At 49.8% G+C, this 23,701-nt stretch overlaps 1 protein-coding gene across 2 annotated transcripts in view; it reads left to right on the top strand.

Moving 5' to 3' along the window:
* Nucleotides 1-5,916: 5,916 nt before the first annotated feature.
* The window catches only part of CUEDC1 (CUE domain containing 1), a 93,126-nt gene continuing 75,341 nt past the window's right edge, over nucleotides 5,917-23,701 (top strand). The window contains exon 1 of one of the 2 annotated variants that reach the window (XM_032280122.1): nucleotides 5,917-6,107. The gene's annotated coding sequence lies outside the window, so the exon portion shown is untranslated. The remainder of the gene's footprint in view (nucleotides 6,108-23,701) is intronic. The other variant, XM_032280123.1, reaches the window with a different exon arrangement.

Genomic DNA, 23,701 nt, shown 5'->3' with positions numbered 1-23,701 from the left:
TTACAAAGCAATGTATGTACAATGTAGGAAATTCAGAAAATCCAGAAAAATACTAAGAACAAAATAAAAGTTGTCTTTAAACCCACATCTAATGATGTTAACATTTTGGTATATTGTCTTCAAGTCTTTTCTTTTATGTTTATATTCTTATTTTTACCAAAAATATTTTATTTTTATCAAATAAAAATAAGTGGGATCATTGCATTTTTTTCTGTAGCATTCCTTTCCCCCAACATTGTATCATGAACATTTTTACATTCACTATTCGTTAAGAACAATTTTAATTATGACATGGGATTCCATTTATCTAGGTCTAATCTGTACCCAACTGCCTTGCAGAGGATGAGCTGGCAGCTTCTGTGTAGGAGGGCAAGATCCCTGGAGCATCACAAACTGTTACCAATCAAAGGGAAGAGATTGGTTTTTGTAAAGGCAAACAGGGCATGCCTCACCCACCTGTTAGAATTCAGGCCTTTGGCAAATATTTACTCACTCTCTCGGGCCTGCCTTCGAGGTACAGACACTGAGAGAGATGGAAAACACCCTCTACGTCCCAGGAGCTCAGGAAGAGACCAGCTAGGAGAGCATGTGCAAGCTGTCTCTATAGGCCGGCAGGACAGACACAGGGACTGCAAGGGGGCAATTCCTTATGTAGGAGAAGAAGGGCTCACAGGAGGCACCACAGGCACGATGTTGGTGCTGGCACCCTGGGGAAGGGGTGAAAGGCCCTAGAAATCCTTCCAGATAGGCATCAAATTGGCAAGCCCATTGGCATTCATCTAGTTATTATCTCACAAGGGAGTTGTTTGCTTATTTATTTATTGCCACTGCTTCCACGGTTCACCCGTGTGTTCTTTCAAATCCCCAAGGGATGTTACCAGTTCCCTAAGAGTTTCCTTGGCTGGGCGCGATGGCTCACCCCTTTAATCCCAGCACTTTGGGAGGCTGAGGAGAAAAGATGGCTTGGGCCCAGGAGTTCAAGACCAGCCTGGACAAGATGGCAAAACTTCATTTTTACCAAAAAAATTGTTTTTTAAGAGTCGGGTGCGGTGGTACAGGCTTGTAGCCCCAGCTACTCAGGAAGCTGAGACATGAGAATCTCGAACCCAGGAGTTTGAGGTGGCAAGTTTCCTCTGAGTTCCTTGGTTAAATTTGTCAGAGGGAGAAAGGGACAGGATTACTCAAATTATCTGGATGTTTAACACCATTTGCTTTTCTACCTCTGGCCTTCTTAAACTGTCTTTGGTGGTCTGAGGAGGAGGAGTGGATCTCACGGTGGCAGGGACAATCTGGTTGGTTGAAAGCCCCGACCATTTGCTCTTATCAACCATTCATGTCCTGGCATTTGCCCTGGGCTGGGGAAACTCCAGAAGGAAAATGTCTTGTTTTCCCCTCACTCCAATCAGATCTCACTATTTCCAAGCCTGAGCCCAGTGGCTCTCCATCAGCCTCATTCTCACAGTAGATAATGCCATATGCTCGAGCGATCTGAGCTTCCGGCAGCCACAGACGTAGCAAAAGGCTTCCATCACTTTCCCATTCAGTCTGTGGAAACGGCAAGTGTTCAATTCGTTCTTTTATTTTTTGAGACAAAGTCTTGCTCTGTCACCCCAGCTGGAGTCAAGAGCAGTTCTGGCTCACTGTGACCTCCACCTCCCAGGCTCAAGCAATTCTCCTGTCTCGGCCTCCCAAGTAGCTGGGACTACAGGCGCCTGCCACCATGCCTGGCTAATTTTTGTATTTTTAGTAGAGATACAGTTTTACCATGCTGGCCAACTCCTGGCCTCAAGTGATCCACCCGCCTCGGCCTCCCAAAGTGCTGGGATTACAGATGTGAGCCACCGTGTCCGGCCTGTTCTTGGCTGATTCTAGCATGGGAGTGGGTGGGTGGCATGAGGATGGAAAATGGGAGGAGCTGGAACAGAAGCTAAGGGCAGCCTGGGAAGGGCCTCGCTCGGGAGTTTAAATTTCGTTCTCCAAGCAATAGGAAGTCACCTGCCCTGTTCAGCAGGGCAGAGACATCACCAGTGCGTACTTTAGAAAAGTAATTGCTGGCACTGAGGAGGATGGATTGAAAGGCAAGGCCCTGGCAGCAGGGCCTGAGCCAGGGCAGAGGAGAGGGGGCAGATCCCAGAGAAACTCAGAAGCAGAAAGCCCTGAGTTTACTGAGGGGGTTGAATGTAGGAGGGGAGGAAGGCAGCTTGAGTGAATGGGAGGTGCTCCTTATCCAGGACAGAGAATTCTGGCAAAGAAGAATGTGGACATGATGGGCTCCAGGCTCACCACCCTGCAGGTGCCGTGGCTGTGGGACAGCTTGTCCAGTGGCCATAACACATGCCAGGCAGGTGCTTGTGGGGGGAGTGGGGTGCTAGGATAGGTCATCAGCACACTCCACTAGGAGCAGAGGGGGTAAAGTTATTAACAAAAATCGGCCGGACATGGTGGCTTACACCTGTAATCCCAGCACTTTGCGAGGCCAAGGCAGGCGGAGGTCAGGAGTTCAAGACCAGTCTGGCCAACACAGTGAAACCCCGTTTCTGCTAAAAATATGAAAATTAGCTGGGTGTGGTGGCTCAAACCAGTAGTTCCAGCTACTGGGGAGGCTGAGGTGGAAGAATCGCTTGAACCTAGGAGGCGGAGGTTGCTGTGAGCAGATTGCGCCACTGCACTCCAGGCTGGGTGACAGAATGAGACTCCATCTCAAAAAAAAAAAAAAAAAAAAAAAAAAAAAAGTCTGCAAGTGGAGCCATGAGGCGCTGGTTCCTATACTCTGTTCCCTCTGTGAGAACATCTGGAGAGAGGGGTTGGTCAGAAAGTTAGAGGACTCAGCCTTGGAGAAGCCCCTGGGGCAGGCAGAGCTGAAGAAATGAGGGAGTGGGTAAAGGCTAGGAAGCCACGAGGGTGGGAATGATTTCAAGGGGGCATTAACAGCATCCAGGGCTGCAGTGGAGTGAAGGTGTGGGAGAGGGAGGAGGCCCATGGGTTGAAATAATGAGGAGCCTATGGGTGCCTCCCTGTGAAAATCATCTTCCCCTAGGATGATGGGCAAGAAAGCCAGATTGCAGGAAGTTTAGGAGTGAATGGGGCTTGAAGAAGCAGAGTGGGTCTGGTTGCTTCTTAAAGGAGGCCGACTGATGATGCAGAAGAGAGAAACAGAGCAATGACTTGAGGGCAGGGCAGGGTTGGGGCCAGTTCTTGAGGGCAGGTTTCCTTAGAAGGGGGCATCCTGCTTTGGGAGGCCGAGGTAGGCGGATCATGAGGTCAAGAGTTTGAGACCAGCCTGTTCAATATGGTGAAACTGTGTTTCTACTAAAAAATACAAAAATTAGCTGGGCGTGGTGGAGCAGCTACTTGGGAGGCTGAGGCAGGAGAACTGCTTGAACCCGGGAGGCAGAGGTTACGGTGAGCAGAGAGATCCAGCCACTGCACTCCAGCCTGGGTGACACAGCAAGACTCCGTCTCAAAAAAAAAAAAAAAAGAAAAAAAAAAAAAGAAAGAAAAAGGGAGCATCTTGAAGTTTTTCTAGTTTTGAAGCAGAGGGGAGGAGAAAGGAAGAACTAACAGAGTCTCCTGAAGCAGAGACTTCAGGAGGTTGGGCTACAGAGCAAAAGGGACATTTTATCTTTGGAAGAGCAGAGAAAATAGGGCCTGAACGAGGCAGAAGTGGAGGAGTGAGGCAGGGAGAAAAAGAGAAATGAACAGGATCTGATATCAGTAGAGTTCCAGGGAAGAGGCACAGGAGACTGAGGCTTCCAGCCTCTGAGCCAGAGGCAGATTCAGGAGAGTAGGAGGTGGCTTGGGTAGGGAAGAGCTCTGAGTCACCTTTAGCCTCCTTGAGGTGTCTGGGAGACCTGCAGGTGGCCCTCTGTAGGTGGCTGGTGTGAGGGGCTGGAGCCCTGGGAGCTCAGAGGCAGTGGTGGGAGTGGGTGGAGGTGTCTGGGGGTGAGGAGGTTGTGAGAGGCAGGGAAGGAGTCTAAGCAAAAGCTTCCAGAGGGACAGACCCAAAAGGAGGAATATGTTAGCAAAGCCCAAGAAAAGTGTGCTTCAAGGAAGAGTGTCTATTAGAACAACTTGTTTTATTAATGACTATAATAATAAATTTAAAAATTTTACTAGCCAGGCGTGGTGGTACATGCCTGTAATCCCAGCTACTCAGGAGGCTTAGGCAGCGGAATTGCTTGAACCTGGGAGGCGGAGGTTGCAGTGAGCCAAGATTGCGGTACTGCACTCCAGCCTGGGTGATAGAGCAAGACTCCGTCTCAAAAGAAAAAAAAAAATTTACGAGCAATCCACAGGCTAGTGCAAACATGGAAATCTCCAAGTTTGCAGTCGCATTTTCCTGGTCCTGAAATGCCACGGTGACAGGGATCAACTGCAGGGGGATCTTGCAAGTAAGCAGGAAAGTGACAGATGAACTGCACTGTGGGTAAGTATAAGGTAACACGCTTGATAACATAATCTAGACTATACTGGCCAGGAGGACAAATCCTGAGCTCTCAGTTACAACCTGGGAAAGGGGCCAGGAGTCATCCTAGAGGCATGGGTCAGTCCCTCCGGATCAAGAATCTTTAACCTGGGGCCTGAAGACCATCCTCTGGGATTTCAAGGACCCTGCCTCCCCCGGAAATTGAATGCACCAGGGAGTGAAGAAGTGTGGGGAGAGGGGAGCAGGAGAGAGGAGATCCTCAGAGGGGTCTGCGAACCCAGTCCTGGAGTTCCGCTTAACATGGTAACCTAATGTTAGGCCTCCCGGAGGAGGGTGTGGTTCTGAGATTTCTCCCCCTCCCAGTTTCCCAACTTGCTGAAGAAACTTACCCTTGACATGCAAATGATGGAAACACATTGGTGTCTGGGGCACTTCGGTTTGCGGTTTTTACCATCAGCTGTCTCTGAAGCTGAGCGTGTCGATCTGTCTCAGCAAGGCTAGCAATTGCAAGCTCTCAGAGGAGCGGAGAGGGGGCTATTCCTGGGGATTTGGGTCCAGCTGGGCAAATGGGTCTATAAGGCAGACTTTTCCAGGAGGAGGGTGCAGACCCTTTGCAAGTTGCCTGGGGATAGACTGAGATTGCTTGGGCCTTCACCCTCCTTAGATCCCCTAGGTAGCAGGGTGCTTCGTGGTCAACACCTGACCTAGGCTACCCACTCCCAAACTGGAGTCGGAAACGAAAGCACGTGGGAAAAGAATAGCAAATGTCAATTTCCCATTTATTAAACAATTTCTTCCATGGAAAATTTTCCCAGGGCTCAGCAGCCCTTGAAGTGATCAGGGATGCTGGGGAGGTCGGGGGAGGAAGAAATGGGAGATGGCAGGTGGTGTCTGTCGGTGTGGACGAGTGATAGCTTTGATTTGTACCCCCTTCCCACCATCTCCTGTGGCCTCAGCGTTTGATTTGGTTTCTTTTCCCAAGCCCTAACTCCAGGGAGCTGCCCCTCCCCCACACCTGTGTCTCAAGCCCCAGCTGTGCGTCCTCACCCGAGGTTCCTGGAGCTGACCTGGAACCTGTTGGGCAGCCCTGCTCTTAGCTCCCCGCGGAGTCTCGGAGGTCTCAGGTCTCCTCCGCCCACCCTCTCCGCAGCGGGGGAGGAGAGGGGGGCAGGACGCCCCGCACCCCGCTCTGCCCGAGAGGCCGAGGCAGCCTCAAAGCCTTCCTGACCGCAAGCCGGGGAGTCACTGCGGCCGGGGCCGGAGGGACGCGGAGGGCATTTTCCCAGTCTTCACCAGGCGCTCCCCTCTCCGGCCCCCGCAACCGTGCAGGTTTCCGGACCCCCAGGCCCGCTTCCCTCCTCTCTGGAAAGGAGTCGGGCGTCAGGAGAGGGCCCGGGGGCGCCGCAGCCTGGCCCCCGCCCCGCCCGCAGCCCCGCTCCTCCCCGCGAGGCCCCACTTGTGGCCCCGCCGGCAGCCGCGCAGGGACAGCTGCATTTCTCGCCGCCCGCCGCTAGGAAGCCGGCCTCGCCTCGCTTTCTCCGCCTCCCCGCGCCCCAGCCGCGCCGCCGCCGCCGAGCCCGGCCCCGCTGCCGCCGCCGCCGCGGATCGCAGCCCCTCCCCCGCCCGGCCCGCGGCCCGGCCCCTGCGGCCCGCGCGGAGCGGACGCGCGTGGCGCTGCCCGGTAAGACCCCTCGCTCCCGCCGCTCCCGCCCGGCCCCGGGCGCGGTCCTCGCCGGCGCCCCGCGCGCAATCCCGGCCCCTGCCCGCGGCCCCACCTTCTCGGGACCCATCGCCCAGGCGCCGCCGGGAGGGCCGGGCGGTCGCGAGTTTGAGTCCCGGGGCTGTCGCCGCGGCTCCCCGGGAGCTCCGCGGGCGGCAGGTTCCCGCCCGCCCTTCCTTCCCGATCCCCCACCTCATCCCTGGCCCCGGGCGCGGGGGGCGTGCGGACATCTCGGGGCCGGGAGCGGGGCGCGCGATTAGACTGGTGGGTGCGGGCTGGTGCCGCGGGGAAGGGAGGCGAGGCCTCCCCGAGCCGGCGCCGCCCGTGTCCCTTCTCCCGCCGCTCCCCCTTTTGTGTGGGCGCCCCTCCCCGCGCTGCCCGGGCCTGGGGGCGCAGGCTGGGCGGCGACGGCAGGCGGGGGCGCGTGCTGGGAGCAGAGCGCCTTCCAGGGGGAGGGGAGCCTCGCTTCCTGCCCCCGCCTATGTCACAGGTCGGCTCAGCCTTTTTTGATTCCTCCGGGTCCCCTGGGAGCTGTGTCTCCCGTCAGCTCGGCCAGGGAAAGTTGGGAATGCGCTGTCTCCGCCCCTACCTCCCCGCCCCGCCGGCTCCTGTGCCCGGGGCTCTGAGCTCCAGGGGGCTGGTGTCGGCGTTTATTCATTCCGCCTTCTTCCTTTTCTCGGTTGCCTGGTCGCCTTACACCCAGCACTGGCCTGCCCATTTATTTTCCCCTTAAAGAAAGTTTTAGCTCCAAGAAAGGTACACTGAAATTAAATTCCTGGGAAGGAATGTGTTTTAAGGGGAGGGAGGGTTTAGATTTTCCTCTTCTTGGTGGAGTGGAAGGTGAGGGGACTCCCTGTGAGTTTAGAAACAAGACATCCTAGAGGCGATGGAAGATACAAGACCATCTGCCGGGCTCCCCACCCGATCCGCAGGCAGCTTTCATAGCCAGAGGAATGAGCCTTCCGTGGGTAATCCTGCAGCACCTGAGCCACCTGGCCCAGGAGAAAGGACTCACGGAGATGTCCTGGGCCTCTCACTGCTTTTCTTTATAGCCAGCTGTGCCTGAAGGAGGTGAGGGACCCCAGGAATTCTCTCATGGAGGAAGTCATCTCACCATGAGATTGGAGCCCTATTAGATCAGGTGTGAAGCTGGGTCCTCTCTGTTGTTGGGGGTCAGTGCCACTGGTACCTCAGTTTGAATGGAGGGTGCCATCTCTGGGATGGAGAGGTGCTGCTGGGAGAAACCTGGCTTGGGCCTCCAGGAAGCTGGAGCCTGTGCAGGAGGGTTGGGTGTGAAACCCCACTGTCCACTTTTGCAGCTGGATGGGTCAGGACACAAGGGAAACAGGATGCTGCTACCAACCTGAACACATCCTTGAATAGAAGAGAGACCCTGGACAGCGAGGATGGCCCAGGGATGTTGATATGACTAGGGCTGTGTCCCCAGCTCCTGGGCCAGACCAACTAGGGCCAGAGGTTGGGGTCATGGGCTCCTTTGAGAATCTGGTGAAAGCACTAACTCTTCTCCCTCCAAAATGCATGTGCGTAGGGAAATACTTGCATTCAACACCAGAGGGTTAATATACCCCCTTGGAACTAGGACCTCCATTGAGACCCCTGCCCTAGAGTTTCTGGTCTGGCCTGGGCCATCAGAACATTTCCCTCCTTTTTGGCTGGTCAATGAATAATCCTGGGGTGCAAAGAGTAGACTGCTTCTAAGGTCTTTTCTCATGACCTTCCTATGCCACTCTGGGCTTGTGGCCATGGAGACCTGGAAACTCTGGACAGATCTCAGATCCCTACAGCTAGCTAGAGGATGGGGGCAGTTGAGGTGGCCCTTTTCCAGGGGCTCATTTTGCTATCTGTGTGGTGGGAAGGCCCTGGGCACTGGGCTAGGCCCACTGGGCTATTGCATTAGAGGTAAATAAAGGGATTTGGGAGGAGGTGGATATTCTGGCGTTTCGGCTGGGTGTTAGCTCCAGGCCCTTTAAGAGCTCCAGTTTGTTCTTGGGGAAATGGAGTTGAGGTGCTTTCGTAGAGAACACTTAAGTGTGAAAGACGCCTCTTAAGGAGGTCTTGGGGTGGAATTGTCAGTTCCTTAGATTCCTTTGGATTCTTGAAGGCAAGTGGGGGACAGAGGGTGGCTGTCACTATCCCCAGTGTAGCCCAGAGGAGGCCTGGCCTGCCTTTTCTTTCTTACCCATAGCTCACTGGGCCCTGGGCTGCTGCACAGGTGTTTGTGACATCTACACTTGCTAGGAATCTGGTAGAGCTATGGCAGGATCTGCCATTTGTGACTTCTCTACCTTGGGATTGAGAAGTCTTCCTTAGGCTCAAGTCCCCCACAGACAGCTGTAGAAGATTTTTCTTTAATTAGAGAGCACAGTTTTTGGTATATGGCACCACTCACACTGGTATTCTTTCTTTAGAGCTTCCCACATTTGCTCTGGTAATAAACAACAGAGCCAGAAGCATCCTAGAGCCTTCTGCACAGGAAGCTGGGTGTCTGACAGGGATCACCTCTGACTATCCAAGGTGAACTGGAGGAGGTGGTGCTTCGGTTTTGCTGGCTCTTGAACTTACAGGAATTAAGAGCTGTAAAGGGTCTTGGAGGCCGGATGTGGTGGCTCACATCTGTAATTCCAGCACTTTGGGAGGCCGAGGCAGATTTATGACCTGAGGTCAGGAGTTTGAGACTAGCCTGGCCAACATGGTGAAACCCCATCTCTACTAAAAATACAAAAATTTGCTGGGTGTGGTGACACATGCCTGTAATCCCAGCTACTCAGGAGGCTGAGGCAGGAGAATCACTTGAACCCAGGAGGCAGAGGTTGCAGTGAGCTGAGATTGTGCCATTGCATTCCAACCTGGACAACAATAGCAAAACTCTGTCTCCAATAATAATAATAAAAGGCATTGGAGACGCTAAAGGGTTGTGGTCCAGTGGTCCCTGACTTGGGAATTGGAAGTGTCTTGGTGGCATGCAGAAGTCTTTTTGCAGTGACTGATGATTCACTTTCTCCAGTGGCCATGACTTCTCAGTCTGCTGTGGCCCTGTCTACCATGGATTGGTGAGTTCAGGACGCTAGTTGTGTTGGCTCACTCACTGCTTCGTTGATCCCTTTGGCTTCCAGGCTCCCAGAATCTCTGATGTGTCAGAGCAGTATCATGGACTCTTGATGATGCAGCTAAATGTCTTATCTTTAAAGCAGGTCATAAATGATAAATGTGGTAACAGTCCTCTTAAACATAAACTCCCTTCTTATAAATTTGACCATTTCATTTCCATTGTGGCAGCACCAAGGGTCTTTGAGGAATTCTAGGTAGGAAAAAAATGTCTGTCTGGGTGCAGTGGCTCACACCTATAATCTCAGCACTTTGGGAGGCCGAGGCAGGTGGATCACCTAACATCAGGAGTTCAAGACCAGCCTGGCCAACATGGTAAAATTCTGTCTCTACTAAAAATACAAAAAATTAGCCTGGCATGATAGTACATACCTGTAATCCCAGCTACTTGGGAGGCTGAGGCAAGAGAATCACCTGAACTTGGGAGGCGGAGGTTGCAGTGAGCTGAGATCGCACCACTGCACTCCAGACTGGGCAACATAGTGAGACTCTGTCTCAAAAAAAAGCTCCAACTCCACTGGTCAATAACTTCCACCCCCAGGAAGCAACTGAGTTATTTTGTGTACATTTTTGTCATAACTTTGTGATTTAGGATATAATATCTGTAGTTAGATATCCCCAGGTAGAATTCCAGCTCTCCATCTTACTCTAAGACTTTGTAAGTGCCTGCGTTTCCTGTATTTAGAAAGAGTTGGCCAGGCGCTGTGGCTCACGTCTGTAATCCCAGAACTTTGGGAGGCTGAGGTGGGTGGATCACCTGAGGTGAGGAGTTTGAGACCAATGTGGCCAACATGGTGAAACCCTGTCTCTACTGAAAAAACAAAAATTAGCCAGGCGTGGTGGCAAGTGCCTGTAACCCTAGCTACTCGGGAGGATCAGCACGAGAATCACTTGGACCCAGGAGGCAGAGTTTGCAGTTAGCTGAGATCACGCCACTGCACTCCAGCCTGGGCAACAGAGTGAGACTTTGTCTCAAAAAAAAAAAAGTTAAAAGAGATCTCACAAATGTCAGACAAAGAGCAAGTGTTCATTAGATGGAAGCTATTATTACAATTATCATTTCTGCACAGGGTATACAAGTTCTGAGGCTCATTATTAATGAAAATCTTTGGTAAAAACTCTAGAGGCTGAGGACGGTTTTGGATGAGTGGGAGGGGTTCGGGTGAGGCTCTTGAATGATGAGCAGAGGGGACCGCACAATGGAGACGGGGGTGGGGAGACTGAAATGTCATGGGTGACAGCTGAGCATATTTGGGGGCAGAATGACTCAGCATCTGTAGCCCTGCTGTGGAACCAACTCTTTTCCCTTTTCTTTGGAGAATTTGCCATATAAGCTGGGGGCAGGGGTGAGGACGCATAACCAGTGAGGAGGGTTGAATGGCATAAAATTAATGCTAACATTGGTCCAGAGGAACAAGGCAGAGTTCCTGGAGGAAGGGAACCTAGTGAGAGGATGGGGGCAGGCCCAGCAGGCAGTCATGAGTGCAAGCTGGCCGGGCATGGTGGTTCACGCCTGTAATCCCAGCACTTTTGGAGCTGAGGCGGGTAGATCACCTGAGGACAGGAGTTCGAGACCAGCCTGGCCAACATGGTGAAACCCTGTCTCTACTAAAAATACAAAAATTAGTTGGGCGTGGTGGTGGGTGCCTGTAATTCCAGCTACTCAGGAGGCTGAGGTGGGAGAATGGCTTGAACCTGGGAGGCGGAGGTTGTAGTAAGGCGAGATCACGCCATCGCACTCCAGCCTGGGTGACAAGAGCAAAACTCAAAAGAGAAAAAAAAAAAAAGACTCCGGGCGTGGTGGCTCTCACGCCTGTAATCCAGCACTTTGGGAGGCCAAGATGGGCAGATTGCCTGAGCTCAGAAGTTTGAGACCAGCCTGGGCACCATGGTGAAACCTCATCTCTACTAAAATACAAAAAATTAGCCAGGCATGGCAGCAGGTGCCTGTAGTCCCAGCAACTTGGGAGGCTGAGGCAGGAGAATTGCTTAAACCCAAGAGGTAGAGGTTGCAGTGAGCTGAGATAGCACCACTACACTCTAGCCTGAGCAACAGAGTGAGACTCCATTTCCAAAAAAAAACAGTGGAAGCTGCGGGTGGGCAAAGGTTTCTGTGAAGGGATAGGCTTGGGAAATAATCATTGCAGCACTCATAGAGGGGTCAGACCCTTTCCAAGTGCTTCACATGGATTAGCTCGTGTAATTCCCCTAAGACCTATGAGATATTATAATCATTTTTCAGGTGAAGAAACAGAGACATAAGAGACATCAAGAGTTTAAATAACTTGCCCAAGATCACAAAGCTGAGAAAGTGGCAGAGCCAGGATTTGAAATCAGGCAGTCTGGCTGCAGGCCCACACCCACAGAGAAACTGTCAGAGAGGGCCGACAGGGTGTGGTGGCTTATGCCTGTAATCCTAGCACTTTGAGAGACTGAGGACGACAGATCGCTTGAGCTCAGGAGTTTGAAACCAGCCTGGCCAACATCATGAAACCCCATCTCTACAAAAAATACAAAAATTAGCTGGGTGTGGTGGCATGCATATGTAATCCCAGCTACTCAGGAGGGTGAGGTGGGAGGATCGCTTGAGCCTGGGAGACCGAGGTTGCAGTGAGCTGAAATTGCACCACTGTATTCCAGCCTGGGCATCAGAGCCAGATCCTGTCTCAAAAAAGAAAAAAAGTTTTCAGAGAGACCCCTACTAAGGCCAGGGGGTGGTTGTGGTGGGGGAGGGTGGAGCTGGTGGGTTGTGGGGTTTGTAGCCTGCTTGAAGAGCTGCCAGTGCAATGTCCAGGCGTCACTGGAACATGCCTGGAGGATTCAGCTTAACAGAGTCTGCTGAGAACCACTGGCCAAGCACCAGACACTCTGCTGGGGCCCATCTGGGAGCACAAAGGTCACCAAGCCATGGGCCCTGCCTTCAAGATGCCTCCAGTCTAGTAAGGGAGACAAACATGCTAGTGTGGAATTTCAGTTGCTGTGGCAGGTACTGCTATAAGACAAAGCGCTGGGGAAGGAGGCACTTTGCCAGCCAGAAGAGGAGTTGGGGCAGGGAAGGCTTCCTGGAAGAGGGGCCACTTGAGCTGAGTGAGGACAAGATAAGTGGCTGCTGCCTCCTGGGCTTTTGATCTGGCATGGGAGCACATTGTTCTCCCCCTTGGGGAACTGAGTTAAGCCGAGTGGCCAATGTGTGGGTTTCAGAGGAGGGTCAGGTTTTCAGATCCTGCAGCACCTTGCCAGGATGAGGCAGGAACTGGGTAGTGTGGTCAGCTTTCCTGATGCCTTTGTGGTTTTTAATAGCTGAGAAACACTGCCACCTCTTGTAATGCCTGCAGTGAACATGGTAAAGAAGACATAAAAGTCTCTTAAGAGTCATTGCTCAGAACACAGTGATTCACTCTTGTCTCTCTGCACTTAGAACCAGAGGCAAATGAATTTACGGAGGAAGGATTCAAGTAAGGTATGAGAAAGACATTCCAGATAGGATGTGAGATGTAAGAAAAGTGACTCATAGGCACAGAGGGGAATGGCCTCCCCCGAAGGTCTTCAGAAATGGGAACAAGTTTCATTTGTCTTTGTGGTTTAAGAGGTTTCATCTGGAGACAGGAAGATGAAGTAAAGACCCCTAGAGGTCCATGTCAGCTCAGTGATCGGAGGATAAAAGGAGCTGGAATTTTTGAGCTAGAAGATTACTCAAATCTGGCCTAACTCCTCCTTTGACTGTTGGAGTGATTGAAGAATGCCTGATAACAATGAACGGCTCATCCATTAATGAGTGAGCCAAGGCACAGAGTCTGCCCAACAGCTGGGGCCCTTGCCTGCAATGCTCCCGGTCAGCGGGGGTGCTCACTGGGAGGGACCTGCAGCTCTAGTGGATGGAGTTCAAGCCTTGTGAGGAGAGCCCAGGAAATCTGGAAGCAGTGGAGTGTTTGTCTTGGTATTGGAATACAGAAAGCGTCAGCTTCCATACACATAGTGTTTCTGAGAGTGGCACTCTCAGGTGGAGCTTCTAGCTGGATGCATCTAGAAGAGTTTTAGGCATATATATGGGACTCTCAGTCAGCTTTGTTAGATGAATGAGTAAATAACAGATCATCCAAGACTTATCTCTGTTTGACCATACCCTTGTTGGGCCAGTGCTCTTAACCCTTGTTATTCTGTTTTACTTAAGCTGACAGTAGACTTTTTTCGTAAGACTGCCCAGCCACAAAGAAAGGTGCCTGCAAGTATGCTGGGGGCAAGGTTAAGAGAAGGAAATGCAGTTTGGAATTTTCTCAACATTTATGCTTCTTTTAAGGATCATCAAGTCCTAACATTATGTTCAGTCATAATGGCTTTTGCTTTTTTTTTCTTTTTGGTTGTGCCAAGCACAAAAGTGTTTTTATTTTTTATTATTTATTTATGAGACAGGGTCTCGCTCTTTCACCCATTCTGGAGTGTAGTGGTGTGATCTTGGCTCACTGCAACCTCTGCCTCCCAGGTTCAAACAATTTTCGTGTCTCAGCCTCCCAAGTAGCTGGGATTACAGACATGCAACAACACACACAGCGAATTTTTTGTGTGTTTTTAGTAGAGATGGGGTTTCACCATGTTGCCCTGGCTGGTCTCGAACTCCTGAGCTCAAGTGATCTGCCCACTTCAGCCTCCCAAATTTCTGGGATTGTAGGCATGAGCCACTGTGCCTGGCCCAAGCACAAAAGTAAAGGCTTCATTTTTTATATTTAGGAAAAACATATAGTGTAACCGTCTCAGCCACATTAGAGTAAGATGGTTACAGAGATCTCAGAGAACAAAGCTTGCTCTGGAAAGATAATCTGATTAAGAATGAACCAAATATGAACGGATGCTGGACAATGAGTTTAAAAATAATACGGGGTGGTGAACTTTAGCTCTCGGGGTGAATTGAAATAGACTTGTGCAAATAAGAGAGAAGTAGCAGCAGCAAACATGATGGCAAGGACTTTTGCTTCCTCCTCTAATCCCAGAATTCCCTATTCATTAAGAAAGTATTTGGTGTTAGGAGGGCACTGCAAAGCTTTGTTTTTGCCTGGTGACCAGCAAGCTGGATTTGGTGCCCTGTTAAGGGGAAGGCTCTTTGTGGTCATGTAGGGTGATCAGGCGCAGGAAATGATTTCACTTTGCTCTGGTCTGAGATTAGTTTCAGTTTCAGGCTGTACCCAGAGCTGGGAGAGAGCTAGTGAGCTCCAGGGAGGGTCAGCTGGGGGAGTTCCACCATTGGCTATGTCAGCCAATGGCAAGGTGTGTGAACAGGGAACTCCTGTGCTGAGCAGAGAGAGGAAGAAGATGAGTCTGAGATGGGGAGGGCAGCACTTGTGTGTTTGTGTGTCCAGAGACCGGGCTGGTGATGATGAGCAGGAAGGAGCATATGAAGATATCAGATGTGCAAAGGACAAAACCTCCACCCAGTTACAGGACCACTGAGCCTCGGGCTAGGAGGTCGTAGGGAAGTCTTAAAACAGATTGCCTGGGCCAGTTGGGTTTTCCTTGAGCAGGTGCACACCTGAGAGGAAAGCAAATGTAAGCATGCCACAGAGTCAACATACGTCTTGTAGTGGCATCCTTAAGATCAGCCTCTGCTGTGCAGCATTTTCTTGCATATGAGTTTCCTTAAAAAAAAAAAACAAAAAAAACAAAACACTCAAATTAAAGTTTGAGAACCGATAGTTGTGAACTTGCAGAGCTTTGCACGTTGGTGCATCCTCTAAGAACTTCAAGTTGTCATTTTTCCTGAGACGGCTTGAGGCCAGTCTGGTTGTTTCACAGGGCATCATTACCCTAGAAAATCAGCAGTGTTCCTCCCCTGACTGGTTCTGGGTGAGGCATACACAGATGTTTCCTTCCCTCTTAGCAGTACTAGAGCATCATTACATTATTTCTTGAAGTTATATGTTAATTTCATTTTGAAAAAGGAGAATCGCTGAATTTTACAGCTGGAAAGGATTCTGAAGACTCCTGGAGGAAGCTGAGGTTCTGGGTCATGAAGTGCTTTGACAAGACTGATGGTATGTAATTAACAATACTGAATCAGAATGCCCGTGCTTCATCCCAGCCTCTGCTAGTGGCTGCTGTGTTCTTGGGGCAAGTTAGTCAATCTCTGAGTCTTAGTTTCCTGATCCATACAGGAGTAATAATATCACCAATTTTTGTTGTTGTTGTTTTTGAGACAGAGTCTTGCTCTGTCACCCACAGCCTCCACCTCCTGGGTTCAAGTGATTTTCCTGCCTCAGCCACCTGAGTAGCTGGGATTACAGGCGCCCATCACCATGCCCAGCTGGTTTTTGTATTTTTAGTAGAGACAGTGTTTCACCATGTTGGCCAGGTTGGTCTTGAACTCCTGACCTCAAGTGATCTGTCTGCCTCAGCCTCCAAAGTGCTGGGATTATAGGTGTGAGCCACCGTGCCGGCCATAATATTACATAATGGTTGTTAATTAGTACCAAATCCTTATTAAGCCCCTAGCACAAAGTTTTGCATATTGTAAGTCCTCATTAAATGTTAGCTGCTATTGTTATTGTTATTGTTTTCATTTTGTGAAATCACACAGCTACTTAGTGGTAAAGCCAGAGCTACAATGTTAAATTCTTTTTATTCCAATTCTTTTCAGCATGGCCATAAGGAGATTTCATCACAGTCTTGAAATATGAGAAGACCTTTATGAAAATGTTTATGCAGAAGTCTTCTAATGAACATTCATAATAGAGCCAGAAGAAATGGGCTTAACCTATTTATTAGATATAGTTAGACTTTGGGCATGAGGGCATATGTTTGCCAAATAATTTGTTCCCATAAATATTATTTATTAGTGTTTAAAGGTTTCCTAAATGCCAGATTGGTTGCCTCTGCTGGAAGTTTGGGGTGTTTTTAGATATTTTCATTGAAGAGTTCTTCTCAAGTTGGAAACATCCATTTGAATGAGTTGTGGTGGCAAAGCAGGCTTTTGTGTGTAATGGAAATATTTCTGTAGCCTGGCTGCTATTTATCAAGGGTGAAGACAGTACAGATGTTTTGAAAAAAATATATGGACTTGGCAGCAGTCCACATGTCTTAGGCCATGCCTACACAAATGCATTCTCACATGATTTGCACTGACCTTCGGCAAATTGATGACAGCCTAGGAGCCTCCCAAGGGAGCCATTTTTGTCTGAAACATTGTTGAGGCCGGTGTGACCCCTGGCCTTGCATGGTCCTTGACACCTTTGATGGGGTGACACCCTCTCCCTAAGGCAGCTTTGGTGTGTGTTCTTGAAAAATGAAAACGAATGGAATGGAAATGAATTTTGTTTGGTGAATCTCGAAATACTCCCTTGAGATACTGTCACTCTGTAGAGATGATGGAATTGAAATCTGTTTCTGATGCTGATCTGCGGGACTTCTCAAATTTCTATGCCTGGGGGAGACAGTGTGTTAAAGTATGAAATTTGTGAGTCTGCAAATTGGAGTTCACAACTGGAGTTCCAGTCTTAGCTCTGCCGTGTGTGGGCTGTGTCATTCTGAACAGGTCACTTAGCTTCTTAATTTGTAGTTTTCTTGAGGCTAGTCTATTATTATACTCCACAACAACACATGGCTATTTACTACATATGTTAAATAGAGCTGGTAAGAATAATTTCTATGGTACAAGATTCTTGTGATGGTCTAATAATAGCTAATGGCCAGGAACAGTGGCTCATGTCTGTAATCCCAGCACTTTGGAAGGCCAAGGCAGGTGGATCACCTGAAGTCAGGTGTTTGAGACTAGCCTGGCAACATGCTGAAACTCCGTCTCTACTAAAATTACAAAAATTATCTGGACATGGTGGTGGGTGCCTGTGATCACAGCTACTCGGGAGGCCGAGGCAAGAGAATCACTGGAACCCTGGAGGTGGAGGTTGCAGTGAGATATGAGATCATGCCACTGCACTCCAGCCTGGGCAACAGAGTAAGACTCTGTCATAAACAAAATAACAGTAGCTGGCCGGGTGCAGTGGCTCACACCTGTAATCCCAGCACTTTGGGAGGCTGAGGCAGGCGGATCATGAGGTCAGGAGATAGAGTCCATCCTGGCCATGGTGAAACCCCATCTCTACTAAAATACAAAAAATTAGCCAGGCCTTGTAGCATGCGCCTGTAGTCCCAGCTACTTAGGAGGCTGAGGCAGGGGAATCGCTTGAATCCAGGAGACGGAGGTTGAAGTGAGCCGAGATTGTGCAACTGCACTCCAGCCTGGTGAAAGAGCAAGACTCCGTCTCAAAAAATAATAATAATAATAGCTAACATTTATTGCATGCTTACTGCATGCCAGTAAGCTTTCTAAGCATGTTGGGAATGTTAATGTGTGCAATCAACCCTAGATGAGAGAGTATTATCGTCACTTTATGCAGGAGGAAACTGAGGCACAGAGAGGTTAAGTTAACCTGCATAAGGTCACACTGATTAGTTGAGGAGGTGGGATTTGAGCTCCAAAACCAGGAGGCTGAGTCCATAGACGTATTTACAAAAGTGCTTTATAACATTGTAGTGTTAGGATTCTTATTCTTTGACTGTTACTCTTCTTGTTTGACAGTCCCAGGGAGGGATAAACTGAGCCTAGAGGTAGATTAAGTGTGCAGATCACAGTGTTGGAAAGAATGAGGGATGGAGCATATGAGAGCTTTTTTTGGAGTTCTGGGGAAACAGCTGCTTCTAAGTGTGGGTCAGAGCTGAGGAGATCTGACACAGACAGAGAAGAATATTTTCTGGGTGGATTTTACTTTCTGCTCTGAGGGTGGCATGTGTGTGGATTTAAGAGCCATGTGACTCTTTCCCCTCCTATCCCATTTTATGTGGAAACTTATCGTTAAACTCCAACTCAGCCCTCCTCCCTGGCAGCCTTAGAAACTTAGAAACCTGCCATGGATGGTGAATTCTTGAGACATGAAAGGAAAGGCGAAGGGCGGGGCTCTTCGTGGAATTTCTTCCTTGTTGTAGCATTTCTATTAAGTGCATATGGGGAATGAGCCATGGGGTGGCTTATGTTTGGCAGAGAGAGGGATGGGAACTCGGGTGACTTCCCTTTTTCTCATGAGCCGATTTAATAAGAGAATGAATCATCCTATTAGCTTTAATTCTGGAAAAGAAAGAAAGGAGAGGCAAATGAGTGAGATGGCATTGGCTGAGGCCAGAAGCCTTCCATGTCAGTCTCCCAGGGCGGGTACCAGGCTGACACCCAGGCCTTGGTGGTTTGTGCCAGTGGTGAGCTCCCTTCAGGGGTTTTGGGAAGGGTTCCCAGCTTCTGGTCACTGCCATTGCCACCATGAGCCCTGTCCTGGTGAGGCTCTGGAACCTAAGTCCTTGAAGGGAAATGAATGGGGGGGCGGGCAGAGCATGTCATTAAAAAGAGACTACTGGTAAAATTCACATATAGCAGTGATCATTTTGAAGACTTTAACATAAAAATTGATTTCATAAAACTAGACAGTTTGGCCAGGTGCAGTGGCTCATGCCTGTAATCCCAGCACTTTGGATGGCTGAGATGGGTGGATCACCTAAGGTCAGGAGTTCAAGACCAGCCTGGCTCACATGGTGAAACCCCCTCTACTAAAAATACAAAAATTAGCGTGGTGGGTGCATGCTTGTAGTCCCAGCTATTTGAGAGGCTGAGGCAGGAGAATCGCTTGAACGCAGGAGGCGGAGGTTGCAGTGAGCTGAGAGCGTACCACTGCACTCCAGCCTGGGCAACAGAGCAAGACTCTGTCTCAAAAACCAAACCAAACCAAATTAAAACAAACACCCTAGACATTCAAATATAGTGTTTGACCTTCAGGAATGTGAGTGGGCCATTTGTACCCCACAAAGGTGGCAGGAGTCCTTTCTGTGCTAATGGCTGACCTCCTGGAACATCTTCAGGGAAGTCTTGTTCTCTTTTAGGACTTCAGATGTACTCCCAGCCCAGCCAGCCCCACCTCCCAGCTGCCTGGCCCTTCTCTGAGTTTGCTGGGAGGCTGGGAGCACATCCTTTTCTAAGCCACTCTTTGTGGCCTTTGTGTGGATCAGTAAGGTCACTGATCTTGGATTCTGAGCCAAGCCTGGGGTCCCCAGGGAAGTGTCAAAGCTGCCAAGGAAGAAGGGGTTGCATGAGAACTCCTTCACACCAGCCCCGGCCTCCAAGCTCAAAGTAGGGTGGTCATGTGTTTGGACTCTGGCCTCTCTACACACATTTTCCAAAGCGCTGGCTTTTTTAGACAGTGTCCCTCTGTCCCCACTCACCTCGTTTTCCTTCCTGGCCCCAGCCACCAGCAGCGGCTACTGTTAATAGTTCCCATTTGTAATAGGAGTTGCTCCATGTCAAGCATTCTGCTTATGTAATTTGTGTCCTGATACTGACCCTATGAGCCAGGGATTGTTGTCACAGCCAGGGATGTGGGAACTGAGGCTGAGGGTTAAGTAACCTGTCCAAGTAACACACCCAGTCACTTGATGGGGTGTTGGTTTGGTTTTTGTTTTAACCTTTTACTGTGAAAAATGTCAAACATTACAAAAGTAGAGAGATCAGCATAATAACTGGAGAAGGCCTGGCCCCAGTTCTCCTGTGGCATACAGCAGACACCTTTGGGTGAATTAGAAGAAGGTGCCCTTCCTCTAGGATATACAACCTGGTAAGCAGAGTATAAGCTAGATTCCAGCTCCATTTGCCCCTATGGATGGACGTGTTATGCAGTGAACAGCCTGCATAACTGTACATGGCAACCCTGTCTGCCTAACTTCTTATCTAGCTTTTGGCATAAAGAAAGGAGACTATAGCCAGACACCAGTTCCTGAAAGAATAATGACTTCTCTGCTCAGTCCTCAGCTCCATGGGATAGGGGGAGAAAAGCTCAGTCATGGGGGACTTTTCCAGTTAAAATCAAACAGGGAGATGATTCCCAGAGGAGACATTTCTGCTGCAGAGGAGGGTGGGGAAGATGAGCAGTGTCTTTTGCTGCTTCTGTTTTCCATCAGCCACCTGCTCTCTTGACGACTCCTCCTTGATGCCTTCTCCCCTCTGTCTGTGCCCAGAGCAAGGGAAGCATTTGTCTACAGCCACAAGGCTGGCAGGAGTAGAGGTGGTAGAGCCTTGGGTGTGAAAGCCTGGTGTGAACTCACTCTTGGCTGTCACCCTCCCGGAGTCACTAGGACAAGCTGTCTTTGCCTCCTGGCAGCTTAGCTTCTCTCAGGGCTCAGGTTAGCCAGGGACTGTGTGGGAGTTCTGCTTTGCACCTGTAGAACTGTTTCTTTTAGTCCCAAGTGGGGCTTATGAGTCACCAGATAGGGTGCTTCTTAAGGGTAGCTATTGTATTTTTTTTTAAACTACTGTGCCCTTGACTATACCCATGACAGCACCTGGCACTGTGCTCCAGAAATATTTGTTAAACAGATCGTGTTAAACAAATAAATGCAGCATCCTGCTGGCCCAGGCTGAAGAATTCCTGTGCTTCAGTCAGGAGAGGCTAGATTATGCTGCAGGAATAATCAAATCCTGACATCCCAGGGGCTTGACACCATCTAGGTTTACGTTTTGCTCATGGTAAGTCTTGTGGGTCAGCAGGCCACCTCCATCTGTAGCCACATCATCTGGAATATAGGGCCTTCAAGGTTACTGCAGGAGGGGAGGAGAGAGACGGAGGAAACTGACACCTGTTGCTTCCATTCACATTGCCCAGAGCTGGTCACATGGGGCTGACCTCACTGCAAGGAAGGCTGGGAAATATAGAGGCGAGAGGAGCTGTCTTTACAGTTCTAAAGGAGAGGATTTTGAATTTTTTGTTTCCAGCTTTAGTCCATTGGAGTGCCTCTGGCTGAATCGCTTACTGTGCCACCATTTTTTTTAACACTGGCAGAAAGGGAACACCTGCCACTTCCTTTAATCCAGGGAAGGAGGCATGAGATGGCACTGAAGGAGAGTCACATGGCAGGGTTTTTAACGGCTCCTTTATTACATGTTGACTGTATGACGTTCATTTAGTCACCTCTAGAGCCTCTTTCCTCGTCTGTACAGGGAGGATAGTAATGCCAGCTCATCTCTCAGTTCAGACTCTACTGATGGCAAGTAACAGAGATCAGCTTGAGCTATTTGAAGCTGTGGGGAATTGAAGAATCAAAGGAGGAAGTGCAGCTGGCTTCCCCAGTGCGGGGGTGGGGGACGAGGGGAGCACACACAGGCTGACGAAGCTGTTCTCAGTGAGTCTGCACACTGCACCTGCAGGATGCCGCTGCTGCTGTGGACACGCACCAGGTGGTGTGATCCTCAGCTCCCAAATACACCTGTCTGCTTCCCAGTAACCCTCAGAGACTGAATAGTCTGAACCTTGATGTGAAATCCTGAGGAGAGAGTCTGATGGGCTCATGTGGATCAGCTGTCTACCAGTGGGCCAGTCAGCTAGGGCCAGGAGGACATGATCACATAGCACAATGGGGTAGGGGCTTTCCCCTGTGAATGGGAGTCGCGGCAGTCCTCACAGGAGGATGAGCTGGCCACACACCTCCAAAAGCTGTTCAGTGCAGGTAAAGTGGTTCACGCCTATAATCCCAGTACTCTGGGAGAGCAAGGTAGGAGGATCACTTGAGGTCAGGAGTTTGAGACTAGCCTGGGCAACATAGTGAGCCCCCCCCATCTCTATACATAATTTGAAAAATTAGCTGGGTGTGGTGGTGTGTGCCTGTAATCCCAGCTGCTTGGAAGGCTGAGGTGGGAGGATCACCTGAGCCCCAGAGTTCAAGGCTGTGGTGAGCCGGGATTGCACCGCTGCACTCCATCCAGTCTTTACCCAGACCAAGACCTTGTCTCAAAAAATAAAACACTAGGCCTGGTGCAGTGTCTCACATCTGTAATCCCAGCACTTTAGTGGGGGCCAATGGGGATCACTTGAGGTCAGGAGTTCAAGATCAGCCTAGCCAACAAGGTAAAAGCCCATCTCTACTAAAATACAAAAATCTGCAGGGTGTGGTGGCATATGCCTGTAGTCCCAGCTACTCAGGAGGCTGAGGCAGGAGAATTGCCTGAACCCAGGAGGCTGAGGTTGCAGTGAGCCAAGACCATGCCACTGCACTCCAGCTTGGGTGACAGAATGAGACTCCCTCTCAAATAAAAATAAATAAATAAAAATAAAAAGCTGTTGTCCATATTTAGCTGGTTCCCAGTTACTGAGCTGGCTGGGTGATGTCTGTAACAATACTTTGGGAACTGTCAGGTGTTGTATACATGTGCTCTGGTATGGTGGTGCCCAGTCTCTCATTAGGAATCTTGGAGATTGCACTGCCCTGAAGGGGCATGGGAAGGATTATAATGCTGTGAGAGAGAATTTAAAAGTCTTGGTGGAAGCAGGTGAGCTGTTCGTTGGAAGGCCATGGAGCCAGGAGGAGTCAGGGCTGGGGCCAGGGCCAGCACAGGGCATCGCTGGGAGTTAATCTAGGTTTATAGGGTGTTAGGCTATGACATCATAAACCAGAGAGCAAACGTGTATTTGTCACCTGTGTAAATACGGATGCTTCTATACTTGAAACTGTGTAATGGAGAAAGGATGTTAGCCCAGATGTGGCACTTTGGTCCCCAGACTGTCTCAACTGGCTGTGTGCCTGTGAGCAAGTTACCTCATCTCTCTGGGCTTGAGGATCCTGTGTGTGCAGCCTGTGTCCATATAGCATGGCACTTAAGGCCTGGAGACTGGAATTAGGCAGCTGGCTTTCAGCCTTGCTCTTCACTCTCTGTGCGACCTAGGCAGATTAAAAAAAATTTTTTATTACAATTATTTTATCTTTTTGGCTTCTTATGCTTGTTTCCTACCTAGGCAGATTTTTAAATTTATTTTTTATTTTTTCTTGAGATGAGTTCTCTCTCTGTCATCCCAGCTGGAGTGCAGTAGCATTAGTGCAGCTCACTGCAGCCTGGGTCCCCAGGGTTCAAGGGGTTTTTCCAACTCAGCGTCCCTGGTCGCTAGGACTACAGGCACTCACCATCATGCCTGGCTATTTTAAAAAATTATTTGTAGAGACAGGATCTTGCTATGTTGCCCAGGCTAGTCTTGAACTCCTAGGCTCAAATGATTCTCCCACCTCAGACTCCTAAAGTGTTGAGATTACAGGCATGAGCCACTGTAATCAGCTTCTGGGCGGATTTCTTTCCTTTCTTTCTTTTTTTTTTTTTTTGAGACAATTTTGCTTTTGTTGCCCAGGCTGGAGTGCAATGACGCAATCTCAGCTCACTGCAACCTCTACCTCCCAGGTTCAGGTGATTCTCCTACCTCAGCCTCCCTAGTAGCTGGGATTATAGGCGCCCGCCACCACGCCACCACGCCACCACGCTGGCTAATTTTTGTATTTTTAGTAGAGGTGGGGTTTCACTATGTTGGCCAGGCTGGTCTCGAATTCCTAACTTCAGGCGATCCACCTGCCTCAGCTTCTCAAAGTGCTGGGAT

Source organism: Sapajus apella, unplaced genomic scaffold (genome assembly GCF_009761245.1).
Source record: "Sapajus apella isolate SASKATOON/1434 unplaced genomic scaffold, GSC_monkey_1.0 scaffold12, whole genome shotgun sequence".
NCBI lineage: Eukaryota > Metazoa > Chordata > Mammalia > Primates > Cebidae > Sapajus > Sapajus apella.
Note: the sequence above shows the minus strand (reverse complement) of the source record. Positions and strands in the feature narration are given on the sequence as shown.